The sequence below is a fragment of the Vulpes vulpes genome, chromosome 5 (genome assembly GCF_048418805.1).
Source record: "Vulpes vulpes isolate BD-2025 chromosome 5, VulVul3, whole genome shotgun sequence".
NCBI classification, from domain to species: domain Eukaryota; kingdom Metazoa; phylum Chordata; class Mammalia; order Carnivora; family Canidae; genus Vulpes; species Vulpes vulpes.
In genome coordinates, this window is record NC_132784.1 from 43,846,049 (window position 1) to 43,864,743 (window position 18,695).

General features: G+C 37.1%; 1 protein-coding gene across 7 annotated transcripts in view; it reads left to right on the forward strand.

Annotated features, from left to right (window-relative positions):
• Positions 1-18,695, forward strand: part of CDH20 (cadherin 20) — a 205,800-nt gene that overhangs the window by 77,232 nt on the left and 109,873 nt on the right. Inside the window, exon 1 of one of the 7 annotated variants that reach the window (XM_072758023.1) lies at positions 14,701-14,873. The exons of the other annotated variants lie outside the window; for them this stretch is intronic. The gene's annotated coding sequence lies outside the window, so the exon portion shown is untranslated. Of the gene's footprint in view, positions 1-14,700; positions 14,874-18,695 lie in introns of those variants that run through there. 7 annotated transcript variants of the gene reach the window in all.

The following is an 18,695-nucleotide window of genomic DNA, read 5'->3' on the forward strand; positions in this document are numbered from 1 at the left end:
AAGTGTTAGGAGAATTCCAGAATGAAGGCAGAGTGCTTTATTTTCTATTTCTTTCCATCCAAACCCTAAATACCTAAAAGGAAATGCTTTGTGCTTACTTTACACATCTAAATACAAAATGTTTTAATTTCATCTCTGAAACATCCATAGTACCATCCACACTCACAGCTGTCAATCCTTTATACAAGGGGGTTGGGAATTTGGATGGTGAGATCTATGAACTCCACATTCTACTGTCAGGGTTAACACCAGGGGTTTTAGAAAGTAGCATGAATAAAATGTGCTAACGCTGGCCTTGGGATAGAAGCATTCCACAAAAGTGTTTATTTTTTTATTTTTTTTTAGCCAAAGAATGAATACATGTTTCAGCTGCTATATATAAAAATATTCACTTTTCAGTATGAAAGCTCAGCTGCAATGGGAAGAGAATATAATGCATTGTAAGAAAAATTTAAAGTTATAAGCTTGTGTGGCCATGCATAAAAACTCCTAAAAACTGTGACCATCCAAGGGTTTCTCTCTGAATGGGTCTTTTATTCCAGTGAGTTGGCACAGTGAAAGATGCACTGCATTGTTCTGACATCACACCAGGGTGAAAACACACAGTTCTGTTGACATCAATACAATGCACTACAATATATTTTTTATATCCTCTGTAGGTGTTCTGAAAGGACCCCATTGGTGGAAATGTTTTTTTAAAAAATTGCAGGAAAATCCCTGCAATGAATAGAGCACAAAAGCATCTCAATTTCCTAGGAAAAACTAGAGTCTACTTAGAAATGTGACAGTAACATGAAGCATACAAATAGAAAGAAATTTCAAAGCGAACATATAAAACACTTTTCCTGTGTCACAGTTCATTATGCAAACTCCATACATCTTAGTATAATGCAGGATATTTAAGAAAATCAGTTTATCAGGAAACTTGTTCATAATAAACCTCAGCAGATCAAGAGAAACTTAATTTTCATGTAGACATGGTTTTATCTCTCCCTGTGCTCTGTGGTTCTCATGCCTCCTGACATGAGACAATAATATCTGTCTTTATTTGAATTCTTATAAATGAGCCTTCTTGTGGACTTCACGGTCCCTCCATCAAATTCTAGAAACCAAAAAATAAAACATCACATGTAGGTGTGGATGGTAATATGGATAGTGTGGAATGCAATTAAACCAGTGGGAAACCAGACAAGTAAGGAACAGATGCAAAGCTTGAACCCCAGTGGGTCTAGGATACGAACATTCAAATGTAAGAATTCAGAATCTTGTTACATGCAGCTTGACTCAGAAACTGGAGAAATACAAAGGAAGATCTCAGCAAAATAATTCTCCCCAGCCCTATATATGACCCTCACATTGTAAGCCTACGACCCTCACATTAAACAAAACAGTAGCTCCAAAAGAACTGTGGGAATCAGAGTACTTAGTCATTTGCTAGCTTAGTTAGATATTAATTATAGATTGGTATTAATTATAAATAATATAGTGTGCTCAAATTGATATGGGATCCATTGTATAAAAGTGTCAAAATGAGTGATTTGGGATTCTATATCCTCTATCTGCTTACTTCTGTGAGGATATCCACATAGTACAATATCCATATAAAAGCAATTCTGTCCAAAACATGTAGAACACCCCAAATAAAGGCATGGGTGAGAATAAAAGCAGTCATTAAGGAAAGCATTCTGTGGAAGGCAATTTGTGTTTTAATTTAACTAAATTTTTTAACTTTTAGTTTTTTAAATTTGCAGTAAAATATAAATAACAAAAAAACTGACCATTTTAACCATCTGTATATGCACACTTCAGCAGCATTAAGTATATTCACATTGTTGAGGCAAACATCACCACTATCCATCTCCAGAACTTTTTCATCTTCTCAAAATGAAATGCCATGTTCATTAAACAGTAAATTCTCAGAGTAAAAAAAAAAAAATGTTAATAGAGGAAAAATATCAACAAGTGTTGATAAATGACAAAAACATTTAACAAGTCAAAGACCAAATAAAGAATATAGGCTTTGATGTGATGTTTCCCAAACCATACAGGTAATAGTCTCTTTTGTGACTTTTTTTTTTTTGGTATATTCAAGTACTTTTAGTAACTAGTATTTTTATGAACTTAATGTTTATCATCTAACTAGTTAGCTGTTTCTACTTAACTCTTGGCACACCAGGAAAAATAGCATCATTTACCATCTGAGTCAAATAGGCCTTTTAATATTCTATATTTTAAGTCATTTTACAAAAAAATTACAGAATTGAGATAATAAAAACTTTATTTAAAATTTCATAAAAATTTAAACACACAAAGTCTCAAACAAGTAAACTTTGGTGCTCAAGCATCACAGAAGTTGAAATAGTACCATAATACACCTTTTTTGTGAGTCTTGTCACAAAATATTGGTATATTGAAGTCCTTCCTGGTTTAATGACAAACTGAATAAGAACATCTTATTTTTTAATGTATCCTTAGAAATATATTGTCTTTCATCAAACTAGCTTTTTTTTTTTTTTTCCAACTAGCTTTTCAAGTTAGAAAAAGAATTCAAGATGGACATCTCCATCTGAAAACTCGTAATTTCACATTTGGCTTATATGATTAATTTCCCCATCATCACTCAAGACTAAAATGCTACTCTCTGCCTTTTTGCATTTATCTTTGGATTCATCTTATATTTTGAATGAGCTTCCTCTATTTCATCCCTTCATCATTTTGGAAAGAAAATGTAAAAATCTGTATTTTCAGATCTACTGTGATCATTTCTACTAAAATCATTACACTATGTATCTGAAACTAATACAATATCATATGTCACTTATACTTCAACAAAACAATTTTTTAATAAACATTTTTTTTAATTTTTTGAAAGAAATATGATGCAATGCTTTGGACAACATAATAAGAAAGCTGAAGAATGGTGATTTTACTTATTATATCATTCTTTTGAGGGCCTCAAATTTAGGGTATTCTATCATTCTTTTTTTTTTATTTCAGTCTTGTTTGGCCTAACTGGACTAGTTTGGTCCAGTTAATAACTGATAATGATTAAATAATTCCTCATATGATGAATTAGCACCATGTTCTAAGTTCTAAAAAAATAGTGATAATAACAAGGTCACTAAGATCTCATAATATATTGTAGATTTACAAAAGGGTTTAATGGACTCACATAGTAACTACAAGATTGAATGTATTTTTTCCATTTAAGGGAACTAGCAGGGGCCCCTAGGTGGCTCAGTCAGTTGACTCTTGGTTTTGCCTCAGTTCATGATCTCATGGGTTGTCAGATCAAGCCCCAGGTTGAGCTCCACACACGGTGGAGAGCCTGTTTGAAGATTCTCTCCATCCTTGCGCACGCTCAATAAAATAGATAATAAATCTTTTAAAGGAGAGAGAGAAACAGCAAATTTTTCTTTGTTCTTTGGAAGACTTTGAAGAAAGAATAAAAGTCATGAAGTATCAGTCCTTATAAACAGTTAAATCTATTAAAAAAATAAGCTCCAAAATTAGATTGGATCCAATACATACCAGTGAAACAAGTTTGTTGTAGAAGTAAATTTTGACTCACTGACATAATTAGAAAAACCAATAATATTTGCTGTATCAGTTTGGATTGTGTTCCTTTATATACCCACCTAAAATAATAACAGCTAAAACAGATAAATCTCTCATTCAAAAGTAGTCAAGACATAGGAAATCCAATCTTAGCTATGGCAGCATCATAGTAACTAGGGACCAGTATCCTATTTTTCTGCTTTGCCTTTCTTAGTATGAGTCCTTTGTTCTCAAGATTGCTTAATGTTCCAGTTCAGCAGCTGCTTCTCTAGCCACCTCATCTATCTGAGAAGCGGGAAGGAAAAATGGGGCTAGGGCAGATAGTGTGCAATTCTCAGATAAACAAGCACTATTTAAGCATCCTTCCTGGATATCATACATGGCATTTCTGCTTATTCCACTGGCCGAAAACCAAGACACATGACCACACCTAGCTGTAAGAAGAGGGATTTTAATTCTTTAGCTGGCACACTGCCACTATCAATAACAAAGAAATTCCTTTAGTAAAGAAGAGGGAGTAATGTATATTGAATAGGTAACCAGCAGTTCATACTGCAGCCACCAAAACCAAATAGTAACCATAACACATTCAAGAAAAACAAAATAATATTTTTTACCTATGTATATGTATTTGTGGATAAGTTCAAAGCTCAAAAGCTTCTTGCACTTGCTTTAAAAAAGGGAAGTATCAAGTACTAGAAAAACATTAACAATTTTCTTCCTGACTCCAGCCAAAAGTACTGAAAAGGTCAAAAACTATTTTCCCCCACTGATTTGATAATTCAGTGATTCAATATTCTTTAATGCCTTATTTATGTAAGCACTCAAAGTCACCTCTGGAACCACTGGTATGCCTCCCACACTTTGGGAAACATTGGGCACGGAAGAAATCATGAAATAAAATTATAGAGGTAAACTGAGGATATGGGGAAACAAAAGACTGGTTACTAAGTCAAGGAACTCTAAATGAGAATGGTGGAATATATAATCAAAAGGGCACTTAGACGTTAGCTAGCCCCAGAGTCATAAACTCACAAAATTGAAATTTATTTTACTAGTCTTTCCCATTGACTAGGATGATTCTTTTCAGAACATCTTGGGGATAGTTAATAATTAACTAAGCTCTGTTTCAACCCTTCCAATGAGAATGGAGCTAATAATTGACAACCAATTCCATTTTAAAACATTTCTAATCCTAGAAAATGCTTCCTTATACAGAATTAAAATAAGCCTAATACAACTGGCCTTGTTTCCTCTCTGGATCTACATAGAAAAAGGAATTTAACCGTTTTTCCATGTATAAATCCTCTAAAATTTTAGTTATTTACGTTTATTCATTTATAACTTCCACTTATTATTTGTTCCTATTTTTTAAACCACTTCAATACATTTTTATGTAAAAATTACAATTTATGCAAATAAGGAGCCCCTTGACTCTCCCTGAATCCCAAAGAGGGGACCATTATTGTCAGCTTGTTATAAATTATTCCATATGCATATCTGCATATCTCTTTATACATATAAGGGAATGTATCTTTTTTTAGGGCTTTTCCATACATACCTATTATACTCAGCATGCTATTTTTTTCCACTTAATAAATCTTGATGATATTTTGTCTATCAAAACCTAGAGATCTGCCTCTTTCATTTTCACTGCTGCATGGTATCCCACAGTAATATCAAGGATATAACCTAACTATGATAAACCCTTAGGATATTTCCAAGTTGGGGAAATTAATAAAACTGCTAAATATGCTTGTAAATTTCTTTGTATATGTACTTTTGCACATATGCACTTGTGCACAAAATTTCTCTAAATTACCTATAAATAAACATTGATTTAATCAACTGTGCCAAATTGCCTCGCAACACAACCATAGCATTTCATACCATTTCCTCAAATTCTCAGCAGTACTAGATACTGTCAGTATTTATAGCTTTTCCCAATCGAAAACAACCATTTTTTTGATTCATGCAATATCTCTGCAATCTTTTCTTTCCAAGCCCAGCCCTCCAGTTCCTTCAGTCCTACTTTCATAGGTCATGATTTTCAGATCTTTCACTATGGCAGCTTACCTCCCAGAGATGCTTCAGTTTATCAGTGTTACTCTTAAAATGTATTTCCAAGAATTGATTACAATGGTACAACTATACTTTGACCTGATCTGTATACAAATAAGACTGTTACTGATCTTCTGAACTGGTAGATCCTAATATTATGTGAATCACTGTTCTCATTAAGAATTTAATAAAAGGGGGATCCCCGGGTGGCTCAGCGGTTTGGAGCCTGCCTTCGGCCCAGGGTGTGATCCTGGAGTCCCGGGATCAAGTCCCACATCAGGCTCCTTGCATGGAGCCTGCTTCTACCTCTGCCTGTGTCTCTGCCTCTCTCTGTGTCCCTCATGAATAAATAAATAAAATCTTAAAAAAAAAAAAAAGAATTTAATAAAAGGTAAGAAAACTTTCTCCTAAAAAAAAAAAATACACATAGGTGATGCATACAGTATCAGAGGTTTCATGAATCACAGACCCAAGGTTAAGTATGTATTAATGCAGCCCCAAATCATATTTACATTTTAGTGATCATATCAGGTTATTGTTGGTTCACACTGGGCTTGCAATCAAACTACATTGCAAGTGTAATTTATATTATATATTTAATTACCGGAAAATTCCATTTTTGTCAACCTATAGTTTTATACTTTTTGAGTCTAGATGCTAATAAGCATTTGCATTATTCTTTTAATATTTCATCCTTTTATAATCTATCTACTCCATCAGCCCCTTGTGTTCTGTGTGAACTGTAAGTCTGCTGTCACCTAATTTATAAATGTCTTCATTAATCTCAATGAAGATTTAAGTAGAAGCACCACAACATGCCATGCAGCTACTCTCCAGAGGCTTCTTTTTTTTTTTTTTCAACAGGTATTTTTGGAGTGACCACTGGTCAGGCTCTAAAGTAACTAAGCTGTGACCTAACACATACTCATCTTCCCCTAAAAGATATCATGTACAAAATGATTAATATCTTGCTGAAATCCAGGTATACTTTATGGGTGGTATCCAGTAGTCTCCCTAATTGGTAACATAAACATCAAAACAGGAATTGATATTAGTTTGCATTGCCCTAATTTGTTTTATTCATTCTTTCAAAAGATTTAATGAATGTATTCCAAGTGAGAAGTGCTTTCCTGGGGCTGGAACTACAATGGTGCATACAACAAAATGATGCTTCCCTGTACAGAGCCTGCAGTCTGGTGAGGGACTGCTTTGCTCATGCTGACTCCATGTCATCATCACACCCCTTGCTGAGTGTTCAAAAACGTATTCCATTGGATAATCCATTTGAGTACTGTGCCGACTATAAAAAAAAAAAAAAGGTGAGGGGTATTACTTGCTCTTTCCAAACTTAAATAGCTATCTAGCAATTGTTTGACATTATCTGATCAACAGTAACAGTGGTGAGACTACCAAAATACTACCTAAGAAAACATTCAAGAATTTTTTTTGTTAGTAAATGAAGCAGAGCAGAAAAACAAAGGCCATCAAGAAGATTGTAGAAATTCAGAACATTAAAAAGTAGTGTAATCTAATCTATTGAACATGAAGATAAATTTCACTTAATGAAATTCATATTATTCTCTCTTATTATCTTTGCAAATTCACTATTATCACCAGAGGCATAAATTCCATTTGCATATTCCAAAAGGGAAGCCCAGGATCTAAATATGAGTCTCTGGCAATCAGCCTGAAATGTTTGCCACTGTTTAATCACGTAGTCCATCAAAAGGGCACATGGTAACATAGAACTGACAATTGCACTGGAAAAACTGAGTTTGGTTTGCTTAGTTTCAATGGGTTTAAAAAAAGAAAAAAGTAGTTTTCATCTGAATAGTCACAAATTCCATTTTCAATAGTTCATATCATAAAATGAGCTCATTTTCCAAGCCACTTGTCAAAAATCTATACACTACCACGCTTACTGTGCTTAATATCAAAATAACAAAAGAGGCATATTGATTTGGGATTAACATGGTTTAGGCCCATGCATTCATGACCTTAATCAGCATGGTAATATAAAAATAATTCAGGAAGCACAATGTTAAATTAACATGAGTAGTTCTTTAGTTCTGTAGGATAGAAAAGTGATTTCCTACATAAGCTTAAAGACATAATTAAACATATATTTCATTTCTCTTTCAAGAAGATTCTTTTGACCATGTCTGATACAGCTGCAGGGAAAGAAGTTGGCAGCTGCCAGTCAAAAAGAAAAACTATTGGTTTTTTATAAGCTACTTTACAGCTTTTCAAATTCTCTTTTTGTCTCTCCATCTCATCTTCCTGTCTTAATGTTATTTGTTGAATTAGAAATTAGTGTTTTACCAGAGAAAATAATATTGCTACAAGTAAAAGCAAAAATTAAATACTCAAATTAATGAGGATTTTCCTAATTGCTTTACAGTTAGCCAGGATTTTTTGTTGACCCCTGCTCTGTTTATGAGAGAAGCTGTTATTAGAAGAAAACTACATAGCTGCAAATTACATTTTTAAAAAATTGAAACTATTTGTACATCTCAGAGAAATAATATTACCCAGCATGGGAGCCAAGATTCTGAAAAAAGATCATCACACTGTGAGTTTCTGATTACATGAGATTTAATAGAAATTATTCATAGCATATGTCATAAATGAGAACAAAAATACATTATTTGTTAAATGGCATATTTATATAAGTAGAGTAAATATACATACTTATAAACATATATCAAATGTTTCTAAAATTTATATAAAGTCCATATTTTATAGATATAACTAGTAAATGCGAAAGAGCATATAACCCATAAATAAAATTGCCCATGATTCATCTATTTAACATTAATGTAACTCTATGAAACAGTAGGGAAAATATGTTCAAACAATTATAGTATTTTGCCTTTGACTATATTCAGATGTGAATTCTATTACACAGAGAACAATGTGTTTTTTTATTACTTTTGCTTATTTATTGTCCTGGGTCTTTAAACATTATAACAATTAGCAAAGGCGGAAACATTTTCTGTGAATTTTAAACATTCAAAACTCTTCTTTACTTTTTTCTAGGCAAGTTAACTTTCCTGAAATAGCAGGAGAAATGAGAGGGAAAAATACAATGGGTAATTTTGTAACTTAAGTTTTATGGATAGATGATAGGCTTACTAACTAAAAACATAACTGTATAATCATCAATTGGTTTTACTGCTTCTTGCTCTTTCCTTTTAACCAACATCACAATCAGCATTAGCTACTACACACAATGGTTACCCACAGCATCTATCTTAAGCAAAATTATGAAACTGACAATCATGTTTTAACTTTGGAAAATGTGTAAACCAATGTTTGGCAAGTCAGGCAGCTGTTCAAACTGAATCAGCAAGCGCAGAGGATATGCAATGACTTTGTCCAGCGGGAGAAGTTGGTACAGGGACAAATACTGAGCAGACCAAGCATCAGATGAAGAGTGGACCATGAAAGATGTGGTCAACAGGCTCAGGTCGGCTTCAGAGCAACAGAGGACGGAGGTATTTGGAGCACAGGAAGACTGGTTTGGGGAGGTCCCCTGCGTCCTCAATGTTCCTCTTGTCAGCCCTACACTCGCTGTTGTATAACACAACCCAAATCTTCCATCTTGAGCTTCTCTAAGTGTGTCTAAGGACTCACTCCTTGGTGTGGAGAATTCACTGTGCTATGAATACTCGGACAATACAATCCCACCAGGGATAATCTATATGTATGTCAGCGATCTCTGCTTTACCCCCCATGGCCAAGGCCCTGACTTACCTATACACTGACTCCCCTGAATATCATGTACCATAAGTTTGAGAATCCACTAAATCCACAGTGATTCTCTCTGGAAGCTTCTTTTTCTTTATAACTTGATAGATCTGTGCCACATTATAACACCCAGCCAGTAGGAGCCACTGTATGATTGTGATGTGGACTTCCTACCTTTCTCCCCACAAAAATCCTTAAATTCAAGGCTCTGTGATCTGGTTCTATAAATCTGGAGTTCTGTAAAATTCTTTTACTTAGCATAAATTGTCTATATTTCACTTCCAAAGCTAGAAAATGGGTTGTCTGTGTTTCATTTCTAAACGCTACATTAAATTTTCAAGCTGACAGTGCTTTATTGTTTCCTAAAGTACCAAAATTAATTAAAGAACATAACATGTACAGAAATAATGATCTCACATTCAAAGATTTTAATCATGTCTAAAAGTTTGTAATTTTTTCCAATCTATCTTTCTCTTATTTTCTGGCAAGTATACCCTTGTTAGCCTAGTCTTCCTATACTCATCAAAAAAGGGTGGGCAAGACAAGCTCCAGAACTATCTCCAATGCAAACTTGAGTTATATGCCCAGGTCTTTCAACTCACGTTTACAAGCAGTGTGCTGGAGACACTGAAGTCTTGCTGGTCACCTTATACAACATTTACTAAATGAAAGGCCAACTGAAACCATAAAAATCTTTTTTTCTCTGGGCATTGGGCAGCATGGCAGTATTACACTGATTATTATTTGTGTCTGGATTAGATTTAATTTGCTCTAGGCTAGAAAATATGCCTTTCCCAATCAGTACAGTATCTGTCATACTATGGAAGCTTATAAAATATAGAGAGATTAGTGACATCTCATCCATCTAGACTTTTGTATATACTAATATTATTTAATGTCAAATAGAACCAGTTTAAAATTAGTCAATCTAGTCTTTCAGTGTTTTGTTGTTGTTGTTGTTTTGTTTGTTTGGTTGGTTTTTTTTTTATATTTGCTTTGAGGTAGCCTTCTTAAAATCACTGGAATAATACTGGAATCCAAACTGTTATAAGAACCTACTTGCTGCTTATGTAATTTTAAATCACATTATTTCTTCTTCTTCCTTCAGTATTTTTGCTTTCTAAAAAAAAAAAAAAAAAAAAAAGGTACAAAAATCTGGCCATTGGCCACAAACCATTTAGGGGAATTCCTCAATATTCTCACCCCAATTTCTACCCAAGCAATGAAAAGTTCATCAATGACAGGGTTAACAATTAGATCCCAGAGCTTCTAAAATATCTATTATTCCACAGTCCCTTTCTCTTTCTCTCTCTCCCTTCCTCCCTCCTAAAAACATCTTACTGTAAATGCAAGACAAATCTGAGGAGTGTCATTCGGAGGAGAAAGCCAAAGTCCTAGGGATGCACTTACTTCAGACTGCGGGGCCGGTATTTACATTTCCCTGACTTCGTTATTCAGATTTGTTCTCAAGCAGAGGAAGATGGACAGGAAGTAGTAGGAACTTCTAGTGATGACCCTGCCATTGCCCCACAGAACAAAAAGTAGAATGCTATGCTGTCAGAGAATAAGGGAGAAGGGGCGTAAGGGGCAGCTGAGGGGCAGAGACCTAAGTGGCATTCCCTTCATTGCTCCTCATGCAGTGTTGAGTAGGTGACCCCAGCAGACACCTGCCAGGAGCACATTCACCCTGCAAGTTCCTGAATCACTCTGTGCCCCAACTTAAAATGGGGATAAGGTATTTCCTAGGGTGGTTGTGAAGATCAAATGAGTTAACATACATAAAACTCTTAGAAAAGAGCCCAGCATACTGTGAATCCTCAATAAATTATTTAAGAAATACAGTATGCATACAAGAGGTCCAAGGACATAAAACTTAGAAAGGGTTTGAAAATGGTTTTGTAAAGCCTTGTGGGAGGAGAGGCGTTATATGAGGAGAACGGTGTTCTTTATCTTCTCAAAATCTACAATTTTTAGGAGGCCTAGCAAATGGTCCAGGGAGCAGATTTTTTTAAATTGGTTGTTTTGTTTTTTGACAAAACGTAAGTAAGACTCTCTAACTCCAGTCTTATAGTAAATCAGTTCCCTCATATGGGCAGAGTCTGATGGAAATTAAAACATGTTGTCCATTCTTGCCCACTGTTCTTTCTATGACAGGTCAATATTGCTTGTCCCACAAGGACTGACTTAATGGCCTGCATCAGCAGCATATTGTGTGATTCATTTTCTTTGCGGGAAAATCAGTCATCATTTTCATAAACATTTGCAGTCACCGCTCATCTTTGCTGCAGTGTTCTTGTGACACGTCCTCGTTGTTTTGTTAAACAGCAGAGTTGGTGCTCCGTCAGGAGATCAGCCAGCCCAGGTAATCTCTGTGATGACTCCAGTAAAGAAATGAAAGCCCCAGAACACAGGACAGAGCAGTAATTCCACTGTGGTCAGGGGGGGAAGCAACACCATGACACAGATGTGTTCTACAGTAAACAGTGTGAGGAGGGCACAGAGCAATTAGGGAGTCAGCACAGGGTGAGAAAAGAGTATGAGAGAATTCAGAGAATATGATCATTGTTGGTAGGGGAAGATATGAACTAAAGAGAAGAAACCACGAGAACATAGAATCTGCTGAGATGTCCAGGGACCCAGGTCTTTCTCTGAGTAGCTGTGTAACCACAAGCAACTCTCACCACTTCTCTGGGCCTGCTTTTCATCCACAAAAATAACAGAGGCCAGTAATTGTGCCACATTCGCTACATGGCAGGCCCTGTTCTAACGGCTTTATGTGTGTGGACTCAATCATCACAACCACCTCAGGAGGTAGGTACAAAAAAATTCTGTCTTCATCGTAACCCATTTTTACAGAAGAGGAAACCAAGGAACAGAGATTAAGTAATTTGCCCAAGATCACCCATTTAGAACACAGAAGAACCAGATTCCCACTTGGGTAGCCTGTCTTTATGCCATGATGGGCCTGTCTTTATGCCACGATGCCTCCCTGAAAAGGTGGAGAACCAAACTATAAATGTGTACTTTGAGGTGGGAAAGAAGACAGACCTTTTTGTCTCTTTCATTCCCAACCCCTTGTAAACCACTATTGTAATACTGTCACAAATATGAAGTACTAGAAAAATGATCACAGGACTAGATGTTTCTGCAATGTCAAATACCATAAAAGGTTCTAAATACTTTCCGTCTCTGTACTTACCACAAACCAATGACCAGACCACATCATCCCAGGATCGATCCACGGATCACACTGTGTGCAGTCCTAGACTGATGGGTCTCTAAACTCCAGCTCTGTGGTTGTGAAGGCCAAATTTTGAAAAACTGTCCAGGTATCCCCCCCTTCTGTACAAAAACAATTTCACTAGAGATTAAAATTCAACCTGAATAAAGCACCTAACACAGTGCCTGCTTTAGGTTATATATCTTCCATTCATTCACAAGCACTTGCTGAGCACGTGCTTTGTTTCTGCTGTTTTAGCACATGTGGAGGATATAAAGATAAAAATATAGTCCCCTCCATGAACTTTGACTCTAGAAGGGAGGACAAACATCCCAGGTGATATAAGATTGCCACGAGTGCTGAAGACATTTAAAGCTGTAGGAGCTTTCCTCTCTCCCTTCTACCCTTTTCAAGGAATAAAAAGAATGAAATCTGTTTCTCAAGTCATCCTTTTTACCAGCTGAGTACAGGATGGAGAGTGTCAGGGTGATATAAAAATGGAATTTCTAATCAAGTAAGAGCATCAGTTGGGCTCTAGCCTTATCCATGCAACTCTGGCTCTCTCCTTTACATTACTACCAACAAGGTCTGTGTGGCCCCAAGGATCTATGTGTGCCCTATAACCAATCTTCTTGACACCATGGCACATCATGGTCCTTCTTTGTCCTACCCTGATCTAGTTCTGTGTGATGATGTCTTGTGCATCGCATATAAGTGATAGTTGAACAACCGATGGCCACTAGTCTCCTACCCTCAATATTGAGGGCCCTGCTATAGGGTCTAGAGTTCCATTTCCCATCACCAAAATGAGCACCATCAAGGCTGATGCTTGTCATCTCATATCTCAAATCTCCTAACTTCTATTGTTCTTCCCTTGTGCTTGCCTCATTTCCCTTGTACAGACAACCCAAGCCTTAGTTCAAAGGGCCATGGTTGGGAGGACACTGATGAAATCTACAGAGAATCACCAACCCTCTCAGACACTAGTCCAAGGCTCTCTAAGATGCCCATTTCACCTTCCCTGCAGGATGAAATCATCACAGTTCCCTTAGTTCTTTCCAGTAACATGGACCCATAAAGGGACCACCCACCTGTTGTCATACATGGCTGATACAGGTTTAAGCTAGAATAACTGTTCAAGATGCCCGTGGCTCAACAACAAGCCCCTTGCCCTTTTCTTTAAATGATTATCCTTGTCTGTGCCAGAAGGCTTCCCAACTTCAGTTAGCCTGCACAACACCACTCCTAGTAATACACCTTGGTGCAGGCATCAGTGGAGAGTGTTATATGGGAATCCAGGGAATGATGGGGGTTTTAACCAAATCTCTTGGAGGTATGGAGGTGTGCAGAGAATCATGAATGAATGGTAACTTCTTTGCAACACACAGGCAAACAAGGGAACTTTTTGGAAAACAATGCACTTCATTTTTTTAAATGCCAATTCAATATCTTTTGACTTTTATTGCTCTATTGTTCTCCTTCCAAACACAAACCATGACTGGATGGTGACACTGTGACTACACCTGGGGATTTTGCAGAATGCCTTCTACACTTCAGAGTTCTATTTCCTCTCTCAATTGTTCTACTTTATCTAAAACTTGGCTTTCAGACGCCCTTTCAGTTGTTTATAACCTACAAATAATTACAATTAGTATGATTGTTGTTAGAATACACAGCCAGCCAACTTAACATCTCCCACAATTCCTGCTTTGAAGGGAAATCCTGTTCTTCAGATGCAGCCACAACTTAATTAAATTTTTTTATAGTTTTCTCCAAATTTGACTTATCTTCCCCAAACCACCTGGAAGTAGTAGTAAATACTCTTTCCTCCTCTTCCCTCCAGCTCACCTGGATGGCCTCTCCTCCCCCAGATTCTCCCTAGCACCAAAGAATTGAACTATCAATTTGAAAGCAATTCTTTCAAAGTCTTAGCAACATACCTATCAAATTAAGAGCAGAGAGAAACTTGGAGGAGTTCATTTTGATACGTGAATCCTCCCTAATCCCTTCTCAGATAAACAATGATAGTTTACAATTATTATTTCTTGTTAGGAATTAGGTACTCTTCTCTCTCTTACTTCAACAGACTTCTGTCCCTTTGTAGTTGATACTTTGAAAAAAGTCTATGGAATTCTCTACTCCAGCTCCTATGTTTGTGTCACATACTACACGTGTACTGTGAGGAAGCAGCAGCTTCAGAGGTGACCAGTGCAGATGCTGTGACAACACACAGCACCTGGAAGGGCTCAGTAACCAGAGTGGAATATTTGGCTGTTTGTCCCAGGTATTTTGTTTGTTTGTTTGTTTTTAACAAAAAATGCCTGAGTTGTTTTTCAGGTTGATCATTAACGGGCATAAATCTCACAATATCAAGGTGCCTGGGTGGCTCAGTTGGTTAAGCATCCAGCTCTTTATATCCAATGCTCAGGTCCTGATCTCAGGGTGGTGAGATTGACCCCCATGTCAGGGTCTGCATTGGGCATAGAGCCTGCTTAAGATTCTCTCTTTCCCTCTCCCTCTGTCCCACCCTTCCCTCTCTCTCTCCCTCTTAAAATAAATAAATAAATAAAAACCTCACAATTTAGATTGTAAACTCTCCGTGAATAGGAGTATATCTTTGGTTTTTAAATTTCAAAGAATGATGGGTTCCCAACGATTATCAGTCATCTGTTTTCAGAGGTAAACCATGAACAAATCCCTTTTAAAAACATCAAGAAAACATGTCTAATGAAGAATTGAATTTGCAGCACTCACCCATCAAATGTTTTGCTTCCCCATTACCATCAGCTACAGGTCTGCAGGTGAGGGTTGATGGGAAACGTTGGCTCTCAATCGTCTGCAGGGGGTAATGAGGACTGCTGATTTGAGTCTGTGTTCTGCCTCTCAGTGCTGCTACCCTCCTCTCACCTGGGGAATCTGCTCCTACCTTCCCTGCCTTGGAGACTAAACTGATACTCCAACCTTTGACCAGCTGATACCTTTAAGGTTTTTGACATAGTCTACCTAAGTGCCTTCCACAAAGGCTGTACCAACACTCACACCAATAGCACCAACGGTGTCAATTTTCTAGCACTCTCACCAAAACTGAGCATGAGGAAATGTATGGTGGGTGGTAGAAGTCTCTCACTGTTGAAACGACAGGTTTCAGCTAAGCAAAGTGAGAAGCTAGAATGAACCATGCAGTACTGGATGAGAATCAGCCAGAAGTATGAGCCCATGTTTAGCTTAATACAGACACAGATGGATACAGACAGAGAAATAATATCGATATACAGGTACATGTGTGGAAGTATAAACACATACTAGTTCACAGCACTATACCCTAAGTGTGCCTAGAAGTAACAACACCCAGTAGCAATAAGCACAGCTAGGGCCCAGATCTTGGTATCTAAAACCATTCTCTAGGAAAAGGAACCAGAGCTTCTTGAGAAAATGGCTGATTCTGGGACTGGGGCATTAAATATATAAGATGGGCATGGAGTGGGATGCCTGGGTAGCTCAGTGGTTGAGTGTCTGCCTTTGGCTCAGGGCATGATCCCAGGGTCCTGGGATCGAGTTCTGCATCAGGCTCCCTCCAGAGAGCCTGCTTCTCCCTCTGCCTGTGTCTCTACCTCTCTCTGTGTGTCTCTCATGAATAAATAAATAAAATCTTAAAAAAAAAAAAAAAAAAGATGGGCATGGAGCATTTTAACAGTGCCAGAAAGTAGGAAAGTGCTCAAAAAAAAAAAAAAAAACAAATGCTGGGGGCCTGCCCGGGACTCACAGGGGCCAACCTGAAAGGAAGTTAGGACAATTTGACTGACAAAATAAATGACATAATATTGGATTACAAACCAAAGTATAACATAAACATCCATAAATCCATGCTAATATAAATAATTAAATAAGGAAGAAGAGACACCTCTCTGTGCAGAATTCCAAAGAATTATGTAGATACACCACCCTCAAGGAAGTGGAACATAACTCTCCACTCCTTCAGTGTGGGCTGCATAGTAACTTCCTTCCAAATAGTATAGTATGGGAAGGGGAGGAAAAGAGTTATTTACAGTGGAGAAATCTGACAGTACTACCAGCTGACCAGAGCTGACATCAACAGTGATGAGCCATGTTGATAGTACGTATCCTGGATATGAGGTGATGAGAATAGTACTTTATTTCTGTGGTCTTCTTCACAAAACCCATAACTAACCATAAGGAAAAACATTAGACAAACCCAAATTGAAGAACAGTCTACAAAATACTGATCAGTACTCAAAATTGTCAAGGTCATCAAAAACAATGAAGTGTGAGACACTAAGGAGACATGATGACTAAATGTAATGTGACAGCATGAATGGGAAAAGGACATTAGATAAAAATTAAGGAAACCCAAATAAAGTATGGACTTCAGTTAAAAATAATGTTATGGGTTCATTAGTTGTGACAAATGTTCCACAGTAATGTAAAAGGAAACAGAGTATATAGGGTATATAAGAACTCTCTGTAATAGTCTTGCAACTTTTCAATAAACATAAACTTATTTTAAAATAAAAAATTTTATTAAATTAGGAAGAAGGTATAGAAAGTACCTGCATATACAGGAGTTCAATAAATAGTAGCTCTGTTATTTTTTAAAATGATTTTTGCCATTTTGAAAAGTGAAAGGAAACATTCTTGTTGTAATTTTAATCTCTTTGGTTACTAATGAGGCTGGCCTTGCAAAAACGTTTGTCTTTGCTTTTCATATTCATGTCCTTTATCTGGTTTTTGTAGTTTCTGGATTCTTCTGATTTATCTGGCCTCTCTAAGATGATCAAACTTCCCAGTTTGTCAGGGACAGGTCTAATTTATGTGCCCTGTCCCAGCTAATGATTAATAAGAACCCTTTTAATTGAGAAAGTAAATTGTATGGCCACCCTCCCATGTCCCATTGCTGCCCTCACGTTGTTTGTGTTCTCCCACATAACTGCCACTCCAGCTGCTAATCCGCACTGTCCCTTTCCATTGCTGGCGCCCAAGATACACCTTGACAGTTGAACAGGGCGAGTGTTGGGGAGCTACTAGTCTTCTGTCACAACTACACTTTACAGAAGATAGAATCTCAATATCAATTACAATTCACTTCATACTGCAATACCCAACCTTCCACCTTCCACGGTATTCTAAACGCCTGTGGGTCCCCTACCCAACTCTTGTGTTCTGAAGGACAGTTTCCTCTGCTCCTGCCCTCTCTGCTGGATTGCATTCAATGCCAGGCCCAACCCAAAATGAGGCAAGACGGTACAGAGCTGTGGACACGCGTCCCCTCAGAGCCACCTTAGGAAGACATCCTTCCCTCTCATCCCTCCTCTTTCCTTCCTTCCTTCACTCTCTCTCCCACCTTCCTCTCCCTCCCCTTTCTCTTCCTCTCTTTTATCTTACTTTCTTGTTACCTTCCCTTCTTTCCTTTCTGCCCTATCTCCTTCTTTTGTTTTGGCAAAGAGGAAGTTGTTTATGGTTCAATTTCTTTCTCCCCCTTCATTTATGATGCAAATAAGCTCACTGAAGAAAATCCGAAAATACGAATAAGCTAAAAGAAAAAAAAATTCCACACCCATGGATAACAATTACTATCATTTTTTAGAAAGATTTTATTTATTTATTTGAGAGAGACAGAGAGAGAGCAAGCACACAGGCAGGGGGAGGACAGAGAGAGAGAGAGAGGGAGAAGCAGACCCCTTGCTGAGCAAGGAGCCTTGATGCAGACTCAATGCCAGGACCCTGAGATCATGACCTGAGCCAAAGGCAGATGCTTAACCCACTGAACCACCCAGACGCCCCAATTACTAACATTTTTATATATCTTGGCCTCTGTCTTTTAGGAGCAGTAGATCAATATGCATAGTACTGTTGGAATCAACAGCTTCCCAGCTCTCTCACATTTTGGCCATGTGACCTTCAATAACTTACTTAACCTAAGCCTCAGTTTTCACATCTATAAAATGAGGATAAATGGTGTATTATTTATTATTAAAATAGATATTATTATTTATGTCCAGATAAAACAAGACAATATATGTAAATCACTTAGCACAGTGCCAAAAACAGAACAGGTGCTAAATAAATGGTAGCTTTTACTAATAATACA